Source organism: Lissotriton helveticus, chromosome 3_1, assembly GCF_964261635.1.
Source record: "Lissotriton helveticus chromosome 3_1, aLisHel1.1, whole genome shotgun sequence".
Lineage (NCBI taxonomy): Eukaryota > Metazoa > Chordata > Amphibia > Caudata > Salamandridae > Lissotriton > Lissotriton helveticus.
Window position 1 is genome coordinate 242,926,946 of NC_136061.1, and position 24,704 is coordinate 242,951,649.

The following is a 24,704-nucleotide window of genomic DNA, read 5'->3' on the forward strand; positions in this document are numbered from 1 at the left end:
TCATGTAATGAACAGGTCAAGTTATCTCTGTGTGCTTCATTCAAATCTATAGTACCTATAGTCAGGAAGTACTCTCCCATATAACGTGTAACGTCACTTTTAGTATGTACAGGATTCAAATTTCCACGTATGGGAAGTTCAGAAAATATCACGTCTGAGTTAGAATAGTAGTACTGTAACGGTCCTCTTTTGTAAAATAAGCTTGCTAAAATACTACAGGAAATTCCATAGGTCAAGGGTAGGTGATGGTAAGTCACGCCTTCAGCTACAGAAGTAGGTAGCTTCATGCAGACATAGCAGTCTTCTATTTCCATAGTTTCTACATAGTGCACTAAAAGATTAGCGAAAACATTTAACTGTGTCTGGTTTTTAACTCCATGATAATGTAGTCCTTCCTCATCTGATGCTTCTAAGTCTCGTTTGGTTTGTCTGAGTGCTTTTTCACGTCTTTCTACACTTCGTGTTGTCAGTTCTTCAGTGTCAGTGGTCACAGTCTGAGTAGGGTCAGTATTAGTATTTTTGCTCACCATATAAGGAATGAAAACTGTTAGTCCTATCCAAATTATTATCACTATAACTATGCTACATATACATACTCTGCAGCATGTTTTGCAACAACTGCGCCTAGACCTTCCATTCACGTTTGAATCAGACATTTTCGTTCAGAAGAAGATTTCTCATCCCCTCTTTGTAACTCTGCACAGGTAGCTTACCCTGCACAACTTCAGGTTGGTTCGTCTTCCTCGGCAGAATATTCAGCTGTCTGTTCTTCGTCACTTTCGTCAGTAATATCAAGATCTTCGAATTCTTCTAACACTAGATATGTCCATTCAGGATCTTGATATTTTTCGTTCAGTCTTTTTATTCGGTCACTCCGTCTTTTGGAGCTTTCTCCAGCTTGATCGGTAATACGGGGACTTTTCCTTCTTTCTGCAAGTTTTTCTTCTACTGTTTTTATTCTCAGTCTCAGTTTCTTAATATATCCTGGTTCAATATTTTTCTTTTTCTTGAGTCTTTTAGCTGGCACTGTGATTTGGCTTTCTTCTAGTACTCTTTTATTTTCGTTTGTTTGTGGCACTTCTGCCTCTGTCTCTTCCCTTCCTGTCTGACTAGTTCCAGGTCTTGTATCTATTTCTTCTGCCTGGTTACTAAGCTGGCCTGGTTCAGGGGAATTTTTGTTTTGGCTTTCGAATGTCTCTATTTCTGAGTCCTGAACATGTTCTTCTATTTCTATCTGATCCTGTTCAAGCACTTCGATCCCTTGATTTTCTTCTGCTCGAACTTTTGTACTAGTTCTAGTCTGTCCCTTTTCAGTTTCAGGAGTTTGTGGAGGTGTGTCAATCACCTGTTCTGTCCCAGTCTGACCTTCCTCTTCTTCCTCAGATTTGACGTGAATCTCAATGATCTGAGGGTCTTCGCCTGTGCCTATCCCTTCCTCTCTATTCCACTCTCTATCTTCTTGGGTTCGCTCTCTTGTTCTGATTGGATCTTCGGTCAGGTCGATTATGGGTATCCAATCATCTTGACTGGTGCTCGGTTGTTCGTCATTAGCTACTTCAGGACCAACGTCTGCAGACCCCTCAGCTGGACAACCTTCAGCGCCCTTTTTCTCGTCTGGAATCACCTTCTGTGTATGGCTGGCATGGATCCACTTGGGAACGCCTGCACACTTCACCGCTGTCGTGGTCACCAGTATTATTTGGCGTTTTTCTCCCCCCCTCGGTGCAAGGCAACTCGAACAAGTATGTTTCTTTATTCTGACCCAATCGCCAGGGACCAATTTGTGGACTGGAGTCGTTGGATTGGCGACGGCGTCTTCTCCAATCTGGCGAGAGATAGAACGCACTTGGTCACCCAGTTGCTTGCAGTACTCAAGTACCAAATCATCAGAAATGTTTTAACAGTTTGTATCCTGGTACCCATGATTGTCTCATCACTCTTCCCATCAGGATTTCATGAGGACTCAGGCCTGTTTTTCGGTCTGGAATACTTCTGAGTCCCATCAGAACAAGAGGCAAGGCATTTATCCAGTTCATGCCAGTAGAATCACACATTTTTGCTAATATCGATTTTATAGTGCCGTTTATTTGCTCTACTACTCCAGAAGCCTCTGGGCGATATGCACAGTGCAGTTTTTGTGTGATTCCGAATGCTTTACAGAGCTCATCGATTACTTCATTCTGAAAATGTTTTCCTCTATCTGATTCAATAGTGACTGGAACCCCGAACCTAGGTATCAATTCTCATAGTAACAATTTGGCTACTGTTATGGCGTCACTCTGTTTGGTAGGGTAGGCTTCCACCCATTTTGAAAACAGGCAGACAATGACAAGGACATATCTTTTTCCCTCACAACGAGGCATGGTGATGAAGTCAATTTGTATCCTCACAAAGGGACCCCCTGATTTTCCAATTTTCCCCAGTTCAACTACTGTCCTTTTGCCAGCGTTGAACTGCTGACAGGTCAAGCACCTCTGGCAGAGTGATCCTGCTACTTTCCTAAACTTCGGATTGTACCATGTTTGTTGGAAAACCAGAACCATGGCATCCCTACCAGTGTGTGAATCTCCATGTATCAGTCTGGCCATAGAAGCAAGCAGATGCCTAGGCAACACAGGCATACCATTTGGGCCCACAATGACACCATCCTCACTTCTTGGTCGACAACCAAGTTTCCTCCACTTCTCTTTCTCTTCCGATGGCACAGCATGCTGCCAATCTCTCACCTCATCCCATGTAGGCACCGCTTCAAACACCATAAGTTGGCAGCTGTTTCCAGGTCCTCCCAGTTTAACATTTACAAACATGCGATTTATTGCACAATGTCTGGCCACTTCATCAGCAAAATTATTTCCCAATGATACATGGTCAAGGCCCCTTTTATGAGCAGCACATTTGACCACTGCCAATTCTTTTGGTAACTGGATGGCCTCCAGTAAATCTTGTACAACTTTCCCATTTCGAATGGGTGTACCTGATGAAGTCAAAAATTCCCTTTGTAGCCACAACTGGCCAAAGTCATGCACAACCCCATAACAGTACTGACTGTCAGTATATACTGTTATTCTTTTGTTTTTCCCAATTTTGCAAGCTCTTATCAACCCAATTAATTTGGCTACTTGTGCAGACTTTATTCCATATAAACAGGATGCTTCTTTAATGCTGTTTAAAGTGACTACAGCATAGGCAGCACTTAGGGCCCACTAGTTCGTGTCTTATACATGAGCCATCTACATACATCTCTTCATCGTTAACAGGCAAAGGAGTTTCCTTAATGTCTGGGCGTGGTTTAGTACTGAATTCTGTCAGGTCAATGCAATCATGCTCGTTCTCTCCCTCGTCTTCTACAACCATTGAGTCAGGGAGTAAGGTGGCTGGATTCAGGATATTACACCTAGTAATGACTACATTTGCAGCACCCACGAGAATCCTCTCGTATTTAGTCAGCCGACTAGAGGTCAGTTACTGAGTTTTCGTTCGGGTCAACAAAATCACAACTGCATGTGGAACATACACAGTTACAGGATGTCTCATTACAATGGATTCACTCTGTTCTAAACTCGTGCAGGTTGCAGCTACTGCTTTCAAACATCCAGGTAATCCAGCAGCTACTGGATCCAAAGTGGCAGAGAAATATGCCACCGGGCGTCTAGTCAACCCATGCTCCTGAGTTAAAACAGACAATGCACAGTTGTCACGTGTGTCACAGAACAGTGCAAACTCCTTAGAATAGTCAGGCATCCCTAAAGCAGGGGCTGTACACAGGCAGTCTCGTAATTTAGTGAATGCTGTTAAGCTTTCATCATCCCATTCAACTGGGTCCTTTGCTCCTTTCTTGGTCATTCTTATCAAAGGCTTTGCCAGGACTGCGAATCCCACAATCCATTGCCTGCAGTAACCTACAACCCCAACGAACATTCTGATCTCTTTCTGAGTACGGGGTAACTGCATCTTTTGAATTATTCTGACTCTCTCTGAAGTGACTTTTCTGATGCCTTTTTCTATCTGGTGCCCCAGATATTTTACTGACTTTGAACAGAATTGCAATTTTTCAGGGGCCACTTTATGTCCCTTTTCACCTAGGTGATTCAGCAAGGCAATGGTGTCAATCACACAATCTCTATGACTTTTAGATGCCACCAAAAGGTCATCTATATATTGCACCAAAACAGACTTTCCAGGTAAGACTAAGGATTCGAGGCACTTTTTCAGGATCTGATTAAAGATAGAGGGGCTCTCTGTGTACCCCTGGGGGACACGATTCCAAACATACACGTGACTGTCGAAAGCAAATGAGAAAAGAAATTTGCTGTCTGGATGCAATGGGATTGAAAAGAATGCATGACATAGGTCTATCACAGTGAACCACTCAGCATCCCAGGGAATCTGATACAGGATCACTGCTGGGTTCGGGACAATAGGACAACAAGGAACCACAATTTTGTTTACCTTTCTCAGGTCCTGCACTACTCTGTACTTGCCACTAGGTTTCTTGATTCCAATTATGGGTGAGTTACACGGACTACTCATTACTTCTTGTATGATGTCTGCTTCTAGCAATTTTTGTATTTCAATCGCAACTCCTGCTCTCACTTCGGCACTCATTTTATATGGCTTGGTATTGGGGTAAACTTCATTTTCTTTCATGGCTATTTGTATGGGGTCTACATTTGCCATCAATCCTACATCCTTTCCAGTAAAGTCCCATACTTCTGATTTCACTGTCTTTTGAAGTTCTTCGGGTAAGTCTTGTACAGTCATTCGTTTAATTTCTGAGTCAGGTCTGATTAACATTAATTTATATATGCCATCCTCGTCTGGGGTTTGAATTTCGACGCCTTTTGGTGTGCAAAAGATGGTGCAGTTCATTTTGCACAACAAATCACGTCCCAGTAAGTTTACTGGACTGGTATCACACACTACAAACCTATGCATTTCTTTAAAATTCCCTATTGTGATCTCCATGGGCTCGGTAACTGGGGTACTAATCAATTGATTAGACACACCCACTACTTGGATTGCTTCTCCCGAGAGGGGTAGGTTTGGAATCGCCGCTGTTCTCACAGTAGAGCGGGTAGCACCAGTGTCCAATAGAAAGGTGACATCATTTCCATCAACCTTTCCTTCAATGCATGGCCCTGACTGGTCTACGGGCAAGGAGGCGCCAAGAACACACTCCTTGTCCTCCCCTCTCAGGCCCCGTCAGTATTGATCGTCACAGAAAAAGGTATCATTCAACAAAAACTGCGAAGTTGCTGCATTTCTATTTTCATCGCCTCCCCAGATCTCTATGTCATCACCCTGTGGTGATTTTCCCTTACAATTTGGCTTTGGCGCTCGGGGCAATTGACTTGCCTTTACCTGATGCTGAGTCTTTCTTGGTTTTTCATTCTGCGTCTGTGGAGTTAAATCAGGGGTTTGGGTATTATCATGCTGTAAATATGGACACTCGTCTCTCCAGTGCCCGATTTCTCCGCACTGGTGACAGGGAAGTTTCTTTTTAGCTTCTTCTCTGCTCATTTTTACCTTGGGCTTCCCTCCACCCCCAGCTCCTTGATTTTGGGTATTCTTATTCATTTTACTTAATTGCTTTTCCTGCTGCTCGGCTAATTTTACTTGTGCCCACATCACCTTCTCCTTCAAAGCCTTTCGTTTGTCTGCCATCTCGTCTTCGCAATACTTTGCGTATCGCAAAACTTCATCTATTTTCTTAGACTGCCAACAGATTTTATTGTCTTTGATCCACTGGCAAATTTCTGGTCTTAAACCGTTTACAAACCTGTAAATGAAGTGGGTCATGTCCTTCATCTCGATGTTATCTATACCGCTGTACGTTTTAAACACCTGTAACAGTCTTTCATAAAAGGAGTGCACAGTCTCATCCCTTTCCTGCGTGGTTCTATCTATCTTTGTCCAATCAGTTTCCTTCGCAGGCACCTTTTGCTTTAGGTGTAAAATCACCTGATCATATTTTTTCATTACTTCATCAGAGGGTGCTCCTGTGTTAGGATCCCTCGGGTATTCCTCACTAGGCCAAGCTATGGCGATCTTACACTCGGTCCATAGATCTACAGGAACCACTATATCAAAGAACCCATCCAAGTCTTTCCACAGGCATTTCTGTACCGTTACAAACCTTTCCACCTGCCTGTACCAGTCCACAGGTTTCTCTCTTAATTTTGGGAAATCATTTGTAAAGGACACAATATCCTGTCTGGACCATGGAACATGCACGTATTTTCCACCTGGTACTTCACGCATAGGACATAACTGCTCTGGTTTATCAGCTTCTTTTAGAATGAACTGAGGAGTCACTTGTTTGGATCTAGCCTCATCTTTCTTTTTGGCCCACCTGGCTTTCCATCTGTCCACATCTCCCCATTTCTGTAATACTGTCAATAATTCTTTGACCTGTGCCTTCTTCCCTGACATGTTCAGGTTTTCCAGATCTTTGTCTGAGAAATCTGCCCTGTACGGTTTTTGCAAAGGTTTTGATTTCGAGATATCTATTCCCATACTAGCTGCAGTGTCAGTTAGTTTTTCATGGAGTACTCTGGCATTTCGAGTAAGGCTCTTGCAGATAAACAACAGCTCTTCTTCCGAGTAGGTATTTAATCGGTCTAATCCTACATTTCCTGCCATAAGTTCTTCTATTTCTACTCTCAGTTTGTAGAGATCTAGAGGTTTCGACTGAAGAGTTTGTTTTTCTAATTCTTGACTCCATCTCTCTATTTCTTCAGGAGTTACTACCGTGACGCTCTTAGTACCTGAAGCTGATTCCATTTGAATCTCCCTCGTATTGAAAGGATTATGTCTTTTCTGCATCCTTTTTCCTGTTTCCCTAATGGGCAGATCCATTAGCGAGACTTCAGACTCACACTCACTTGTTAAGTCATCTACAATTAAGGGCTCTGATCTCGGTTGGGCTACAACTGGGGTAATAACTGGAGTTCTTGGACTTCCCTGTCGGTCCCCATACAATGGAACCACTGGTCCAATAGTAACCGGGATTGTTAAAGACTCAGGACTTGCATTTAACTGGGAAATCTTCTGAATTATCTCGGCTCTCTGCTTAGCTAGTGCCTCTCGTTCTCTGTCCTCCAATATCCTTTCGACTGAATTGTCATGTAATACTTGTGGGGCTAAAGTTGGAGCACAACTCGGGGCAGTGGGATGTGTCTCTCTGGGTCCTTCACCATAACTAGGTCTTGGGTGCAAAGTACCTGTGCCTAGGGATCTTGGTTCTTCCTCATATAGAGGGTTTAGGAACGGCATTCCTGAACTGGATGGTCTTGCCTCACCTTCGTAGGGAGATCTAGGAAAAAAGTCTCTTTCGCGTGTATATCTCGTTTCTCCACCAGCGGGTATTCTAGGATAAATATCTCTTGCATCTATGGGTCCTAAACTCTCGGTATAGGGAGGTATTTGACAACTCCCTCCTACACTTGCGGATCTGGCCTCATCTTGGGGCGGAGGTCTTTGAGAATTATCCTCTTCACTAGAAGGTCGGTGTCCTTCATTATAAGGAGGAGGACTTCTCATAAACATGTCATCTAACAACTCATCATCCGACTCTCCAATGGGCACCCAGTGTTTGCATTTTTCTGTTCTCTTCTCTCCTGCAGGAGGACCACCCACTGGCATCATTGGAAACAGTCCTTCCACAATCATATTCTGTCTCCACTGTTTCATCTTTTTGTCACGGGTCTCTTGTTTCAGTTTCGGATAAAATTTAGTTAACCCTTTATCCATCCGGGGCTTATCCCTTTCAAAAGCTTCGATTTCCCATTCCTCTAGTGCTTTGTACTGCGTTAGTCTAGGTCTGGGATGTAAATCATTCATTCGGGTTCTCAAATTAAATAAAATTCTGCCATTGAATGTACCCTCTAACGGAGGGTACATTCCGTCATTCCGTCATCCCTGGTGTATTCCGCCCAATTTTCTAACCATACACACGAGTGATACCCTTTATCAAACATCATGAAAGATGCGGGAGTATTAGGCGGCGGAATGACAACACCTTCTCTGGTTTTAATCGGTTTGTCCTTTTTGAAATAATTTTTCACCTTATTTACAAGGGATATTTTCCTCTTATTTCTGTACATAATGTCGGTTTTATGCCCTTTCCACTGATCGTTCTCAAACCCTAAAGATCGTGGATCAGGTCTAGTATGCGGTCTATACGAGTGCCACATACGATTTCTGCGAGCGACTTTGTTTACAAACCACTTCCAATCCAAGTGCGTCTTTTATTTTTCGTGCGACCAATGAAATGCACGAATTCAAATAATCTCGACCAATGGGTGCGCGGCTTTTCGCGAGACAGGTTCTCACGCTTCGGCACTCACCCCTCCTTTACAATTTCGGCTCCGCTACACACCCGCTGCGTCTACCAATCCCAGCGCGGCACAGAGTGACGTCTGAGCAGCTCCGCAACTGACTCCCTCCTTCACAAGGTAACGGAAACTTAATTTCTCTCTAAAGTGCTTGTGCTTGGTTATTTAACAACGAATACACATTCGCCACTGTACTCAAGTGTCTAGACAGGAAAGATTTGTTTCACTGCAAGTAAACTCCTTCTGTCTACTTTTCACACGCTACGGACAGATCTCTTCTGCCTACCCTTCACTCAAGCATTAGGGAACCTGCTACTTCTTTGACTCATCCACTTCTTTTCGGGATATATTCTAAGCCCAAAGTTTCACCAGCGAACCCTTTTGCTATCACCCAAGCCCCGACGAACCTGCTACTCCTTCCGATGTGACCCCTACTAGGTTATTATCACAATAGAAGTTTTGCCAGTGATCTCGTAGCTATCATTTATTCAACATACATTCAGAAAAAAACCCTAGTTAGTGCTTCCAGTTCTGCCTAACCTGCACCAACTTTCCTGGAGTCAATGACCTCAAAACAAGTGGATTCTTTTCACCACTCGCTATTCAATTCCCCGGGGATTCCCAACAACATAAAACGCTTAACTTACAAATGTGTTAATACATATATCAGTACAATAATAGGGAAAACAATTTAAAACATTTCATAATTTTTCAAAGCAAACATTTTACGTGAGTGATCAAGTCATGCAAATTGTTTTACTTCCATAGCAGCATAAACACAACCAAAAAAAAAACCTTTTAGCAGCATCCAACTTATCTAGCTTAACTAGTCCTTCCTAACTTTAACTAGTCCCTAACCATCACCTCTGCTACCAGAAAATTACTGATAGAGATCGTAGGTCACCCGACCAATAATTTCACCATATAGCTTTCTGGCCCATAAATTTCAGTTCAACCTATACCTTAATCAGATGACCTACAAATTCTTCTACCAGTAACCCTGGTTCCTACCTACTTTATTTCTATTGTACCTGACTTACCAATCCACCGTTGCAGGTACCTAAGATCCACAATGGATCAGGGAGCTAGCTGTAAAAGAAAGGCAGGCAAAATACAAACCCAACTTATTTCTATTTCGCATTAAATGATCACAGACAACTGGGAAGTTTTAAAAGTTTATCTATAAATCAGGTTCGGAAATTAGCAAGTTTACAGTTAGACAGCAATCAATAATCAAGATAACGGAAAGAACATAATCATAGAGGAACAGTGTAAGGGCAACCATTTATGAGTCTACAAGAAAGTAATAACAAATGTAATATGCTAAATAGATTTCGGGAATGGATCACGAACTAGAGTTTTACTGTTTGGGAAATACTTCAAGAGTAAAGATTGGAAATCCTATACATCTATAGGAGGGGGAAAAAGTGGAACACGCTATAGTTCTAGTATCTTAATGCAAATTCAGATTTCAAGAGAATTTATATACCACAGTTATGTTTCATAAACAGAATGGAGAGAAAATGTGTTCTAAAAGGTAGGGAAACATAGGAACATGCTAAGGAAATATACTGTATGACTTTATAATAGATTGCGGAAAGCATGGAAAATTAACATATGCAAAGAAATGTCTTTAGTAAAGCAAAGACAGAAATATAGAAGATGCAGTGAAGAGTTTTCGCACTATATTTACCTAGAAAGGTGTGCAGACCAACCCTGGCCACGGATCAGTCAAGGACAGGAAATACCCCAAGGAAGGACAGGCATCTATGGGACCGCGGGTGCAGATTGGACACCCCAGGACAGGACAGGAAAACCAGATTAGGATCAGAACAGGACCACCAAGGCACGACCAGCACCCGCAGTTTGGAAGCAACGCCTGCGCTCCACCCTCTCTGCAGCTATCAGTCAGAACCCCGATTGGGTTAGCGAACTCCCCAGCAAAGTGCTCCGCCAGCACTTAAGGTTTAGTAAAACCTTTAGAGTCTAAGGTCAAATTCGGACAGAGTGCTCCGCAGCGCTCTGTATTCAGTCACCTATTGAGTGCGTTGGGTCAGTGACAGGTCAGCTATTCAGACAAGTCGGACAATTTCTCCAGCTGAACCTAGGCTAGATATACTGTTTTCGGGTCAGTGTACCACCCCCCAATGTTGCAAAGTGTCAGAATCCCCAATTTCGATTGGTCCCCAAGTAGGATAGGCTAACACACCAATCAGAACAGACTTCTGCAAGCCTAAATTATCATTTTAGGGAACCGCCTAGCAATAGAGAATTACAAATGTAACAAGTGAAGAACATTTCTGCTCCATCCTCCTGGGTCAGAGGTGGCGTTCACAAGAGCATCTTGACTGTGGCTGCCAGCTGGCTGAGTTCCACTGTTCAAGGCTAACTTCTCCCTGGCTGCGTGACATGCGCAGAAGGGACCTTCAAAATGGTTCTCGTCTCATTCAGACCCCCCAGTTATCGCAGTACATGAAAAGTAAGCGAAAACAAATTAAAACATAGAAATAAATGAACTTACTACATATCATGATTTTGTACTTTAGGTTTCTCACTGTAAAAATATACTATGCGACTATAGATTAGTGCAACACACAATAACACGAGAGCATCTGCGCAAGCTTCACCATGTGAGTATTTCAGACAGCCATATTAGCGGCAAATACGCATGCGCACATTTTCCCACCACAACTGCGACTACGTCACGTCACGTGAGTGTGACTAACGCATGCGCAGTAGTAAATTCCCAAGCGACGGCCATTTTAACACAAGGATTAATCGTATTAGTAAAACACATAAGCAAGCATCACTAAGATACATGTATACCAAAAATAAAAGAAATTAGTAAGACATACAGTTTGGATTACAGAGTTGTACATAAATCGAGGTTCTTGATTTCAGCAAGTCGCGTAATGTGCGAAATCTTGCTTCATCAATAAGTTACAGTTCTAATATAGAACAGTGACCAATGAACTGTTATCAAAGAGCTGAATGTAAACTGCATGGTACAGGTTAGAACGTTAAGTTGTTTTCCCTAGACTTTCAGTATCCTAATGTTGCTAAAAGGATTTGTTTGAGTAGAAATAACTTCTTATTAGTAAAGCCAAACCCAACCACTCTGTTAAGTTTTAAATCCTGAGTTTGAGCTTCTCCAGATCAAATACTCTCAAAATATACTGCCTGCTAGTATGCATGACATGTGATTCTTACACCTTGCAGTCCTCATTGTCTAATGTAACATTTTCTATTCACTGATTTACACAAACATGATACAGTGTCTCTGTATAATGTGTGTATGATGTAGAGTGATCTGACACCACGCACTGGTATGGATAGCGCTATAAAATAAATGAAATGCATGTGATGGACTGGCTATGGAGAGTTGAGGGGCACTGTTGAAGGGCGGTAGTGAGGGAATCCGTGGAGAAGAAGTTCACTGGGGGGCGCCAAAAAAGGTCATCGCACCAGGCTCCACCAATGCTATTTTGTGGTCTTCAAAAAGTTTAGAATCTGAGACTTTTGCTCAACCTTCGCCTCTTGAACCTGTTCATTCAGAAGAATAGGTTCAATATGCTATCTCTGAGCTAAGTCCTGCTGGCTGTTAGTGCTGGGATTAATTGAAGTCAGAGGATCCTGTGGAAGCCTAATTACATCTACCAATACTCCTTGCTCACTGGGTTACCTGAGATTCACTACTGGGTCCCAGTACTATCTGTTCATAGCCCTACTGTTCAGACTAACAACTGCAAGTGGTGTCTTTAAAAAAGTGCTGACAATTGTGATGACTTTATTGAGACAGTCAGGAGTCCATGTATTGCCATACTTTGATGACAGACTGTTAAAGCAGAGTCCCTAGCGCTGGCTGGGGTACACATTCAGCCCACCATGGCTCTTCTCTATGACTTGAGCTTTGCTATTGTTAGAAATTGGGTCTCTGTTTGTCAGTGATTTGTACACCATCCAAGCAAGTACCCTCACTCTAGTCAGGGTAAGTAAGTTACACCCTCAGAATAACCCTTGTTCACCCCCTTGGTAGCTTGGTCAGAGCAGTCAATTATCTTCAGAGGAAATGTGTAAAGTATTTCTACACACACAATAACACAGTGAAAACACCACTAAAGTACTCCACACAAGTGTAGAAAAACAATCCAAATTTATCTGAATAAAACGACCAAAACAACAAAACACCAACATACAAAAATCAAATAGCGCTTGCAAACACAATAACTCCGACTGGGGCTATAGCGACGTGCTTGACGAAGTCGGATTTCAAAATTCGTGGCTGACCATGATAGAGCACAGGCCCCGGGTACAGTACCTTCGAAACGATGACAAAACAAAGTGAGTGCAAGGAGCTGGGGAGGTGAGGCATTGCGGGTGCTGATGCGGCTATAGTTCCCTACTGTCGGTGCAGGTAGTTGGCACGTCGGTGCTCAGGACGTTGCAAGGCACATGGGAGGTGATGCAGCGTTAGTGACAAGGTGTCAGTTCCGCTGGTGGTGTGGGGTCAATGAAGTGTTGAGAGTCAAGCCATGTGGCCTCAATTTCATAGTGTGAATGTCACTCCACAGGAGCCATCGGTGCAGCTTTGGAGTTGAGTACTACAGACTGCTGTGACGCGGTACTCAGGACTCCCTCTGTGGCGTTGCAAGTCCTGATCGTTGCACTGAGCAGGGACCGCTGCTCCGAAGCAGGAAGCGGCGCGGTGTTGAAGAGCGGCGCCGGCTCTGAAGTCACACTCGAAGCTGATTTCCTCTTGTTGAACACAGCAAACTGATTTCTAAGGGCCCAGGGCTGGATTTGACACCACTTGGAAGAGTAGGGCTTTCATCAGAAATGCCCAGCTGCTGTAGGTGAAATCTATGATGGTCCTGAGACTTCCAACAAGAAGCAAGCTCAACTCAAGCCCATGGAGTAACTTTGAAAGCCGCATGTAGAACTCTAAGTCCAGTCCTTTTATTCCCAGGACAGGATCAGCAGCAGCAGGCAAGCACAGCAAAGCACACAGCAAAGTAGTAATCCCTTCTGTCATCAACACAGCTCTTCTTTTTGGCAGAATGTCCTCAATCCGGAAGTGTTTGAATATATGGTATCAGAGGTCCAGTACTTATACCCATTTCAGACTTTGTCTATGTAGTGCACAAGACCATGCCCTTTCCGGCCCTGGCTCCAGACATGCTACAGGGGGGTAGAGACTGCTTTGTGAGGGAACAGGCAGAGCCCTATTTAGGTGCAAGTGTTAACTCCTCCGACTACTCTTGCTCAGGAAGACCCATCAGCCTGGTGATGGGCCATGATTATATGCAGGGTACACCTCAGCTCCCTTTGTGTGTGACTGTCTAGAGTAAATTCACAAAGCCCAACTGTCATCCAACCCAGATGTGTATTCAGTGACAGGAAGAGGCACAGAATGGTTAAAGTAAGAAAGAACGAACTCTCTAAAAGTGGCATTTTCAGACCTGCAATATAAAAACCAATTTCACTAAAAGATGTATTTTTAAATTGTGAGCCGAGAGACCCCAAACTCCAATTGTTTATCAGCTCTCAAAAAGAAGATACACTTGTTAGAGGTTATAAGGAAGCACCAGTTCTAACGAATTTAGCATTGTTTCACTACCAGGACATGTATAGCTTGAAACCACATGTCATGCCTGTTGAATATAGTGCATCCTATCCATGGGGCTACCTAGGGCCTGCCTTATTGGTACCTTACATGTTTAGTAAAAGGGAAGTTTTGGGCCTGACAGGTTATGTAGTGGCAGGCCTGAGACACAGCACACGTCAAAAAAAGGAGCTCAGAGGCTAAAAATACAGAGGAAACAACGCCAAAAGATTCTAGCTCTGACACGTGTCAAGTGTCGCCCCAGCTGAAAGTTGGGTGAGCAACCAAACCTCTTGGAAGTTCTCATCACTAAGGCGGAAGAATCTGTAAAGACCATCAGTGTTGGCGTTTTCTGTTCCAGGGCGGTGTTCTCCTGTGGGAATATGACCCCCTCAATAGTTTAGGATTCTATCCCCTCAATTTCTTTAACCGGCTGAGCGGCCCGTGGTCTGTTCTAAACCAGAAGTGAGACCCAAACAAGTAGGGTCTTAGCTTCCTCAGCACCCAGACCACAGCAAAAGCTTCCCTTTCTATTGCACTCCACCTCTGTTTCCTGGAAAGTAACCTTCAACTAACGTAGGCTACAGGTAGATCTAGGCTTCTTTGTTTAGCATGTTCTGAGGCATCAGTCTGCACCATGAGTTCCTTGGAGAAGTCAGGAGCACAGCCGCTATATACATGGTCTCCTACAGAGTGTCAAAAGTGGTCTGTCCAGATTGCCTGACAGGGCTGCTTCTTGGAAGTCAGCTGTGTCAAGGGAGAAACAATGGTGCCATACCCCTTGAAGAATCTCCTGTAAAAAAGCTCTCATCTCAGTCTGGGTCTTGGGGGATGTCAGAGCTAGCATGGTATCAATCTTTGGATGTAAGGGCTACACTTTGCAACTCCCTACTGGGTGTCCCAAGTATACCCTGCCCCCTGCCCTATCTGCCACTTACTGGACTTGATAGTGCAGCATGCGCTCTGCAGAGCCTTCAACACCTCCTGAAGGTGGTACAAATGGTCCTCCCAACTGGAGTTGAAGACCGCAATGTCGTCCATGTAGGCATCACTGAAGTTCTCCAACCCAGCTAGGCACTGGTTGACCAACCTCTGGAATGTGGCAGGGGAGTTCGTCAACCCAAAAGGCATGACCTGCAACCAGTAGTGCCCCTCTGGTGTTGAGAATGCTGACCTCTTTTGTGCCATCTCAGTCAAGGCAATCTGCCAGTACCCAGAAGTTAGGTCAAACGTGCTGAAAAACTTACTTGGTTGCTCCAAGCTGATCAATGAGCTCACAGTTCGGGGATGGGGTGTGCATCAGTCTGGTGACAGCATTGAGCCCACGGTAGTCAGCACAAAACCGGAGTTCAGGTGTGACACCGGATGGTGCAGCTTTGGGGACCAAAACCACTTGACTGAAGCAAAGACTATTGAAGGGCTCAATCTCCCCTCACACCACATCTTAGAGACCTCATCCTTGATGCTGTTCCTCACTCTATCAGACAACCTGTAAGACTTGTGCTTAGCAGGCAGACTGTCCCCAGTGTCAATATCGTGGGTGCACCATTGGGTGACTCCATGAATAAGTGAGAACAGAGAGACAAACGGACCCTGTAACTGATGAAAGTCTCGCTGCTGTTCTAGGGTCAGAGTAGGGCAGAGGATTACACCCTCTACTTACCCATCCTGCTCTTTGTAAGACAGGAGTTTGGGGAGAGATTAACTCTCCTTTTCCATCCCATCATCTGTGACCAAGGGCATGGTCAACTTAGACCTTTCAAAATGTGTTTTGAGGCAATTCAAGTGTAGGACCATCAAGGGGTTCCTAGGAGTCTGAAAGTTCACCAGGTAGTGTCCCTCTTGTGCTCCATCACCTAAAATGGCCCAGTACAGCGGTCTTGCAGGGCATGGGGCTCTCCCGGTGCCATCACCCATGCTTTCTGGCCAGGCTGAAATGGAACCAGAGTGGCTAGCTTCCAGATTCCCCTGTGTGAGTTTCCGGAAGGGGGTTCTCTGGTTCCATGCCAGCTTGTTACTGAATACATCCTGGGGTGGCTTCCTAGGAACTTGCTCCCAGCCCTCCTTGACCAAACTGAGAGGTCCTCTCACAGGGTGCCCATACAGAAGTTCAATTAGGCTGAAGCCAAACCTCATCTGTGGTGCCTGCCTGTAGGGGAACAGAAGGCATGATAATAGGGCATCCCACTTATGTTATGAGAGACCCATAAACATGCCCTTCAGGGTACGGTTGACCTTTCAACCAGCCAATTGGTTTGGAGTTGGTAAGGGGTGGAGAACTCGTAGGTAACACCACACACCTTCCACATGGCCTTCATCCACAAAGACATTAAGACGACACCCCGGTCATATACCACCTGTTTGGGGAACCCCATGCGGGTGAAGATCCCCATCAGTGCCCTGGCCAAAGTGAGTGCAGTCACCATCCTATCAGAGTGATAGCTTCAGGATACCGGCTGGCATGATCCACCAAGACCAGGATGAACATGTTGCCTATGGCTGTCTTGGGATCTAGAGACCCCACAATGTTAATGCCCACCCTCTCTAAATGGGTACTCACAAGAGGAAACAGTTGGAGGGGAGCATTGCATCCTCCCTACGATTTGCCACTCACTTAGCAGGTAGGACAGAGCCTACAGAACACATCTGAGGTCTTCCTAATTTTGGGCCAATAAAAGTGGATGACAAGCCTATCAAAGGTTTTGTCTAGCCCCAAATGACCTGCCGGAGGCATGTCATGAGCCAAACCCAGTAGGAAGGCTCTGAAACGCTGGGGAACCATCAGCTTACAGGCTGCCCTAGGCTTGGAAACCTTAGGTACTATACTGGAGCTCAATCTTCCAATGGATCAGGTGAGATCCTGAGGAGTTACCAGCTGTCTGGTCCTCTGCCTGCTTCCGATGACCCAAAAGAGTGGGGCCTCGCTTCTGTGCTCTGCAGAAAATCCTCGCTGGCAGAACCTCCTTCGTGCTGCCAGCAGGTCAGCTCAGACACGTAGGTTCTGGGGCACTCCCCTCAAGTTCAGCCTCCTCCGGGAACGTGGTAATTTCAGGAGTGCGTTTCCCACGCCCCTTCTCTTCCTGGCAGGCACCTGGGCCGCTGTTTGAGGCTCCGGGTCCTTCTGATCACCCTCTCTGACTGCCATTGACCGGGTGAACAGATACACCCATTCGGGCAATCCCAACATCTTCAAGTGTGACCTGAGCTCCATCTCCGTCCAGGCGATATATTCTAGGTTGTTGCCCAGCAGAAAATCAAAAGGCATGGATGGACTCACAGCTACCCTCAAGAAACCTGAGACCACCCACTCAAAGGGAACCTGAGCTACCAACACTGGTGCTCTCTGTTGTCTACAAAATTTGTTACAAAGAGGTGGGTGACCCAATATACCCTTGCGGGCTCGGGCAAGTAATAAGTATGAAATGAGGGTACCAGCAAGGGTTTTATTTTAGAATCAATGTTGCAGCGTCAGAAGGTCTGTATGGCTAGAACTCTTCAACTGAAATTATCGGTAGCTGTCCTAGTTGTTGTGACACCAAAAGAAATTGGTGAGGAGGTTAACCTCTGACCTGACTTTGCGGTTGCAGTGTTCCCGTTAATACGCTCTTCTAAACTCTGAGAAATTGTACCTTTTATCGTCAAAGAACAAAAATCAAGTTTGGTACTCTCGACCGAACTCCGCCCAAGGGAGATAGTTTTGACAACCCAAGAGTGTGATATCTCAAATCAAATCGTTTTTCAGAAGTCACACTGTGCAATCTGTTTCTCAAAAGGGTCACCAATACCATATTAATCTTCCGTCCTGATGATGGTCTTGGGATAATACCGTATAAGACCGAAACGTCAACATACCAGTCCATGTCTGCATTTATTTCCATCTGACTTACTGGCTATTTCAACAAGAAGTCGTTATTTATATATTTTACAGACTGGATTTCCTATCTTTTGTATTTATGGAATGAATGTTCGTTTCCTTATACTCAAGATTTGGTAGCAATTTAGTTGACTATGTACCCTCACAATTTATGAGCTTGATTCAAAGATATTTATATAAAAAAGAGTCTCTTTGAAAAATTTATTTCTGTGTTGCTTTTCATTTATTTTTTATTCACTCCGCAAAGCTAGTGTGGTAGTTATTTGAGGTTTATTCACCAATTTCTTTTGGTGTCACAACAACTAGGACAGCTACCGATAATTTCAGTTGAAGAGTTCTAGCCATACAGACCTTCTGACGCTGCAACATTGATTCTAAAATAAAACCCTTGCTGGTACCATCATTTCATACTCTGTTGTCTACAGCAACATCTTGGCGGACCACATTAGGGAACACCTGCTCTTCAGACACCAAATGACAGCGAACAGTTGTGATACTGGCACCTGTGTCTCTTATAGCCTCCACCTTCCTCTCATTGATAGTCACCCACTGCCTATACTTCTTAGTATTATCAGGCATGATGGTTCTCTCGACCATCTCACTCTCACCTAGGGAGACTAGGGTCATCTCAGCTAGCTCCCCACCCCTACCTGGGACCAACTCCTCCCCAAGCACTACACTGGCCATCCCCACTAGCTGCCCACCAGTGAGGGCTGTGACCACTTGGGATCCCCCTTGAAGTGCCCTTCCTGTTTATATGAAAAACACTTCAGGGGTCCCTTCCCTGCAGACTTCCCTGCTGGGAACCAACTCTTCTCAACAGGGGGTTGGGAGTCCTTAGCCTGGGAACTAGTTTGGGGCCTTTTAAAGAACTTACTCCTATTATTTTTGTCCCCCTTCCTTTTTCTGTTGTGGACCCTGCCCACCCTTGGCTACTTCTCCCCATACAACCTCTTGCGGACCCTGGTGCTAAGCCAGCGGTCCACCTACTGAGCCAGCTTCTTGGGGTCCATAAGCATACTGTCAATCAAGTGCTGGTGCAGCTCTATAAAACAAAGACTAGACAAGTACTCCCATACAATCAAATTGTACAGCCCCATATAATCCGTTATCTCAATGATCTTCACCCAACCATCCAGTGCCCTGCGGAAGAAGTCAACACATTCAACCTATGTTTATAAATAAAGCTTGGTACTCTTCCTAAACTTGACCCTGTATCTCTCTGGAATAAGACCATATCTCTTGATCAGGGGTACCTTCATGATGGAGTAGCTGAGATGCTCTGCTGCCCTATAGCTAACAGGGTGTCTCTCCACTCCACTTCAAAGTGCTTCCGTAAAACCTGCCCCCCCCCCCCCCAATCTCGATCAGGGACCATGTTCATGTGTAAAGCTACTTCATAGCCATGAAACCATCAATCCATATCCTCCTCCCTGATGTAATTATTCCCTAGGCCCTCGGGTATGTGCACTTTCTACTCAGACTGTACTGAAGCTATGTTGCCACCATCTATGCTGGACTCAACCCTCTTGGCTTTTAAATCCAGCTCCTTCAGACTGAACTCATGAGCCAAAAGAACCTTCTTCTTCTCAATGGCTAGTCTATTTTCCTCTAATGATTTCTCACTTTCATGCTCCATCCTCAGCTTCTCAAGCTTCAACTTGAGCTTTCTGGTTTCCCGCCTGTCCTGCAGATCCTCTGGGGACAGCCTTTTTGAAGAGACATTGCTACTTGCCATGGAGGATGCATTCTCTCTAGGCAGATCCCCAAAAAATCACTATGCAGGCGTTGCTCATGTAACTCCACAGCAACATTCTCATACTCTGGATTCTCCCCAGCCTCTCTGACTGCCAACCAGGCCCTCAGCACATTTTTCAGCTCCTCCTTTCTAGTGAGGCCTTTAACAGAGCACTTTAAATCCATGCAGAATTGTTTAAGCTGAGGCACTGTATTGGTTTCCAACCTTTCCTACTCAAACTCCAAATCTGCAGGTACAGCTGAAGGATCTTCAGACTGAGACATGATTGTGGCAAACGTTCATGGGTTTAAAAAAGAGAAAAACATAAACTGTATGCTGGGGTGTAATGGTCTGCAATCTGGAAGTAGTGTAGACCAATCACTGTATGAATACAAATGCAAGTCCTATCCTACCGCTGAACACCAATATTAGAAATGAGGTCTCTGATTGGCAGTGGTTTGCATTCTGTACAAGCAGGGACTCTCACTCTAGTCAGGGTACTTAAGTTACATCCTCAGAATAACCTGTGCTCACCCCTTGGTAGCTTGGCAAGAGCACTCAGGCATATTCTCAGAGCCTCTATTGCTTCTGTTCTTGCAGTGACCTCTTCAAGTTTCTCCGCTAAAATCTCACAGGAAGACTTGATAGCCGCCTGATTCGCCTCAGAGACTAAGAACCTATTTGCCAACTCGGCTTGATTCGCCTCTGACACGGTAAATCTGTTTGCCATTTCGTCTTTCAGAGCAAGAAGAATGTCTACCAAAGAATGAGAGCGTGAGTCAGAGCAGGAGGCCATACTTAAAGTCAGAGCCCCCTGGTTTTTTGCGTTGAGCTAGGACTGATTTCACTTCCCGGGCTAGCTGAACTATCTTAGGTCCAGATTGCCTGTAGAATCCTGTTTTTACCATTTTCAGTCCCCCGAGTGATGCCTGCTTCTCCGCTGTGTTCAGAGAGTGAAACAAGAACAGGCCCTGGGCCTGAGACAGGAATGGAAGATTCCACTAGATTATTTGTATCGGGGCCCTTTCCTTGGTCCAACACCGGATATCTATTTGAGAGGGCTATGGCTGGATTTTTTTTTTTTTAACACTTTATTCATGACTGTCACAGGGTGGTATACATTACTGTACATTGTCTCATCATGTTACATCGCAGTCCTTTCCATTTTCATCATCATTAACGTTACGTATCATATCCGTACTAGTATGAGTCATTTTTCTAATCCAAACTCAAAGTTATCGTATTTGCAGTCTGGAACCACCAATATCATGACTTATATAAATGCTAAACCCCAACTACCCCTCTTTACCCACCCGCCCACCTCCCGTCTCCTGGTCGACCTTTCTTGTACACTCTACAGTTCGGTCCAATGTGTCTCAAGCTATTCGGAAACAGGTAAAGGTTCTAGGCCCGGTCCGGTCCCTGTGAATGGTACTGATGCTCGTGAACCCCAGCCACCCTCCGCTATATGCACGTGGTCACCCCACCGGGACTCCCGTGTTATCTAGGTCCACCTCTTCCAACTCAATCATCATTGAATCCCAGTCCTGTGCTATAGGGTATTTGCGAAGGCCCTTGCTCTCCTCCTCCCGCAGCACCGCGGATTCAGCTTTGCCCCATTTTAGTAAGTCAGTTCGCCACATGTCTACCTGCGGGGCCCTGGGCGACTTCCATCTCATAGTGAGCACCCTAATTGCCAGTATGAGTGCCAGATCTGCGAATTTCAGTTGTGCTTTGCGTGTTTTGGGTCGTTTTCTATTCCCTAACAGGCAGGGTAATGCCCCCTCAGGGATCCGGAGCGTAGTTATGGAGTGTAGTGTGTGTTTGATCGTCCCCCAGTAAGTCTGCAGTTTCGGGCATGTCCAGAGCATGTGAAGGATATGTGCCTCATCTTGTTGACATCTCGGGCAACAGTGCGCGGCGGTAGGGAACATCCTATGAAGTCTCTGGGGTGTAAGATATGCTCTATGAAGAATCATGGCCTGTATGAATTGAAACTTAACATTCCTAGACACTCTTCTATGATGTCCCAAAATTATTTTCCACTCCCCGTCCGTTATGGGTTCCCCGGAGTCCTCTGTCCAAATCTCCCTAAGTGTGGTGATCGGCGACGCTACATGTTCTCTGATACCGATATACAGCCATTTCACCAGGTGTCCCCCCGTGCCCATGTAATGCAGGAGGTGTACTAGTTCGTGTTGTTCTGGTTTCGTACGTTGCGGAGCCCAAGTTCGCCGCACGAAGTGTGACACTGAGGCGTGCAACATGTATAAGCGCGGAGGCGCCCCCGTGGTCTGCATAAATGAAACGTGATCCAGCATGGTATCATCTCCAAACAGGTCTCCCATTCTGTCCACCCGGCCTCCGTCCAGGGACGTAGTCTGCGTAATGTCAGGGTCCCCTGTGGTGTCGGGAGTCCCAATAGGGGTATGTTGTCTGCATATGGGGAGGACCCAGCCGTGTATGACAGTGCTTTCCTCCAGCAGGTCAGAGCCACATGCAGGAGAGGGTGGCAGTCTCTGGGGATCCCAGCATTGGGCAGTAGGAGGGAGTGTAATTCTCCGCGCGCTAATTTGTCCGCCGTGTATGCGATCTCATGGAGATCTCTGCCCGCCACCCAGCGGGTCAACCATTGGAGCTGGCTGGCATAGTAATAACTCCGCTGGTCTGGCACGCCTAGACCTCCCCGTCTGGTGTGTAGTTGCAGTTTTTTAAGGCTGATTCGTCTTCTCCTCGAGCCCCATATAAGGGTGATCAGTAATGTATTTAGTGCGGTGAAGATGTGTCGCGGGAGGAGGACCGGCAGGTTTACAAAAAAGTACAGGATGCGGGTAAGCAGGACCATCTTCGAGACTGCCACCCGTCCCATTACCGACAAGGGTAGGGACGTCCAGAATCCTATACTACTCCGTAGGCCAGTAATGGCCTTCCGGATATTACCGTCTATTTGGGCCTCCGGGTCTCTGTACACATTTATTCCGAGATATTTAAACGTGGTCGGTGCCACTTGGATTTCATGAGCGCCGAACTTTATGTGGGGGGGTTGTTGCCCATCCCGGAAAAAGAACCCCAAGGACTTTCCCGGATTTATAGCCAAGCCAGATATGGTCTCAAATCGTCTGAAGATAGACGCCAGGTGGGAGTGGTCCCCTCGAAGGTTCCGGAGGAATACTAAGATATCATCGGCATATATAGAGACCATGTGGTTCGTGCCTTCCACTGGTATGCCCTCCTCCTCGGCCCTATTGCGGAGCGCAATAGCCAGGGGCTCCAGCGTTAGAACCCTGTCGGGTGCCCCGGTGGACTTCGTAGCTGCCAGATGTGTGTCTGCCCGTGCGCGTCCTGGCGGTCGGGCCCATGTATAATAAGTGGATCCATTTTACAAGGGGCTCCGGGAAGCCAAAGCGGTGCAGGACCTCAAACATGAAGTTCCACGTCAGGGAGTCAAACGCCTGGCGGAGATCCAGGGCTATGCAGCCAGCGTGTGGCAAGGTGTTAGGGGTAGTTGTCATAAGGGCGTGGAGGCGTCTCGAATTTTGAGAGGTACTTCTCTCAGGGAGGAAGCCGCATTGATCAGCATGGATCAGACCAGGGAGGTGGTGCTGGATCCGCAGGGCAATAGCCTTACTAAGAATTTTATACTCCGTGGAGAGCATGGAGAGGGGCCTATAGTTACCCACCTCTAGGGTGTCCCTGCCGGGTTTCGGGATAGAAATCACCAAGGCCTGCATGGTGGTAGCCGGGAGATGGCCAGTCTCGTAAGCAGTATTATATATTTTCTCCAGTACTGGGGCCAGCACTTCAGCATCTGTTCGATAGAACTCCCCTGGCAGGCCGTCCATACCTGGGGTCTTGCCGCGGTTCAGTGTGCGAATTGCCGTCTTTATTTCATGCTGTGTAATAGGCCCAGCCAGGGCCGCTTGGATTCCCGGGGTCAACCTTGGGAGCGTGATCTCTCCCAGGAAGTCCGTCATATCGTCTCCGGTCTCCACAGGGGGAGGGGCATAGAGGTTCTCCAGGTGAGTCTTAAATACATTGTTAATTCCCAATTGTGTAGCTCAGCTCTCAAGCTTAACGGCTCCAAGACGGAACTGATGCTGCTGGGGAATTCCCCTCCCTCCTTATCACCTAGCAGTTGGCCTAGCTGCCTGGGACCCGTACCCACCCCAAGCAGGAGATCAAGAGCCTGGGGGTGTGGCTTGAGCAGGACCTTTCTTTTAAAACACACGCAAAAAAGATCGCAGGCGTGTGTTTCGGCCTGCTCCGATCAGCCCGGAAGATTCTACCTCTCCTCCCAGTGGCCTCTAGGAGGTTACTCATTCAGGGGCTTATCATCTCGCGGCTGGACTTCAGTAACGTACTGTTTCTGGGTGCTCCAGAATCCACCCTAAACAAGCTACAGCAAGTGCAGAACGCGGCCGCCAGGCTCCTGACGGATCTTCCTAGGCGTCAGTCGGCTCGCCCTGCGCTGAAGGCGCTACACTGGCTCCCTGTCAGAGAGAGGGTGTAATTTAAGGCACTCTGTATGGCCCACAAAATTCTGCAGGGGAAAGGCCCACCTATTTTAGGGGATATGGTTCAGTCTTACAAGGCCTCCCGCTCTCTCCGTTCTGACCATCAACACCTGCTGCAGGTTATGAGGGTGAGGAAGGCAAGAGCCGGTGGCAGAAGATTTTCCATAAACGTGGCCACTCTGTGGAACTCTCTCCCTCTGTACTTGCGCTCGGAAACGAGTTTTTTACGGTTCCGTAAACTTTTAAAAACGTATCTGTTCCCTGTCTAATTCTTGTGCCTAGTGTGGTGGTGTCTTTTTCTGGATGAGCGCGGGGATGCCCAAGGGTAACCAGGCGCTATATAAAATTCGTTAATAATAATAATAATAATAATATGCACTTGTTCGCCCGCCGCGTTTCGAATAGCCGTTATTGTAGGGCTCTCTGGGGCATCCCTGACCAGCCGGGCAAGTAGAGCGCCAGATCTGTCCGCCTCCGCCTGTTGGCGTTTCAGGTATGCCCCATAGTCTATCACCCTCAGGGTTTCTAGCAATTCTGCATACTCTATGTTGCACATTTGCAGGTCAGCTTTCCTGGCGGGATCCTGCCCTGTCGCATTTTCAAGGTCTCGCAAGCGCTTTTCTACGTCGCATAATTTATC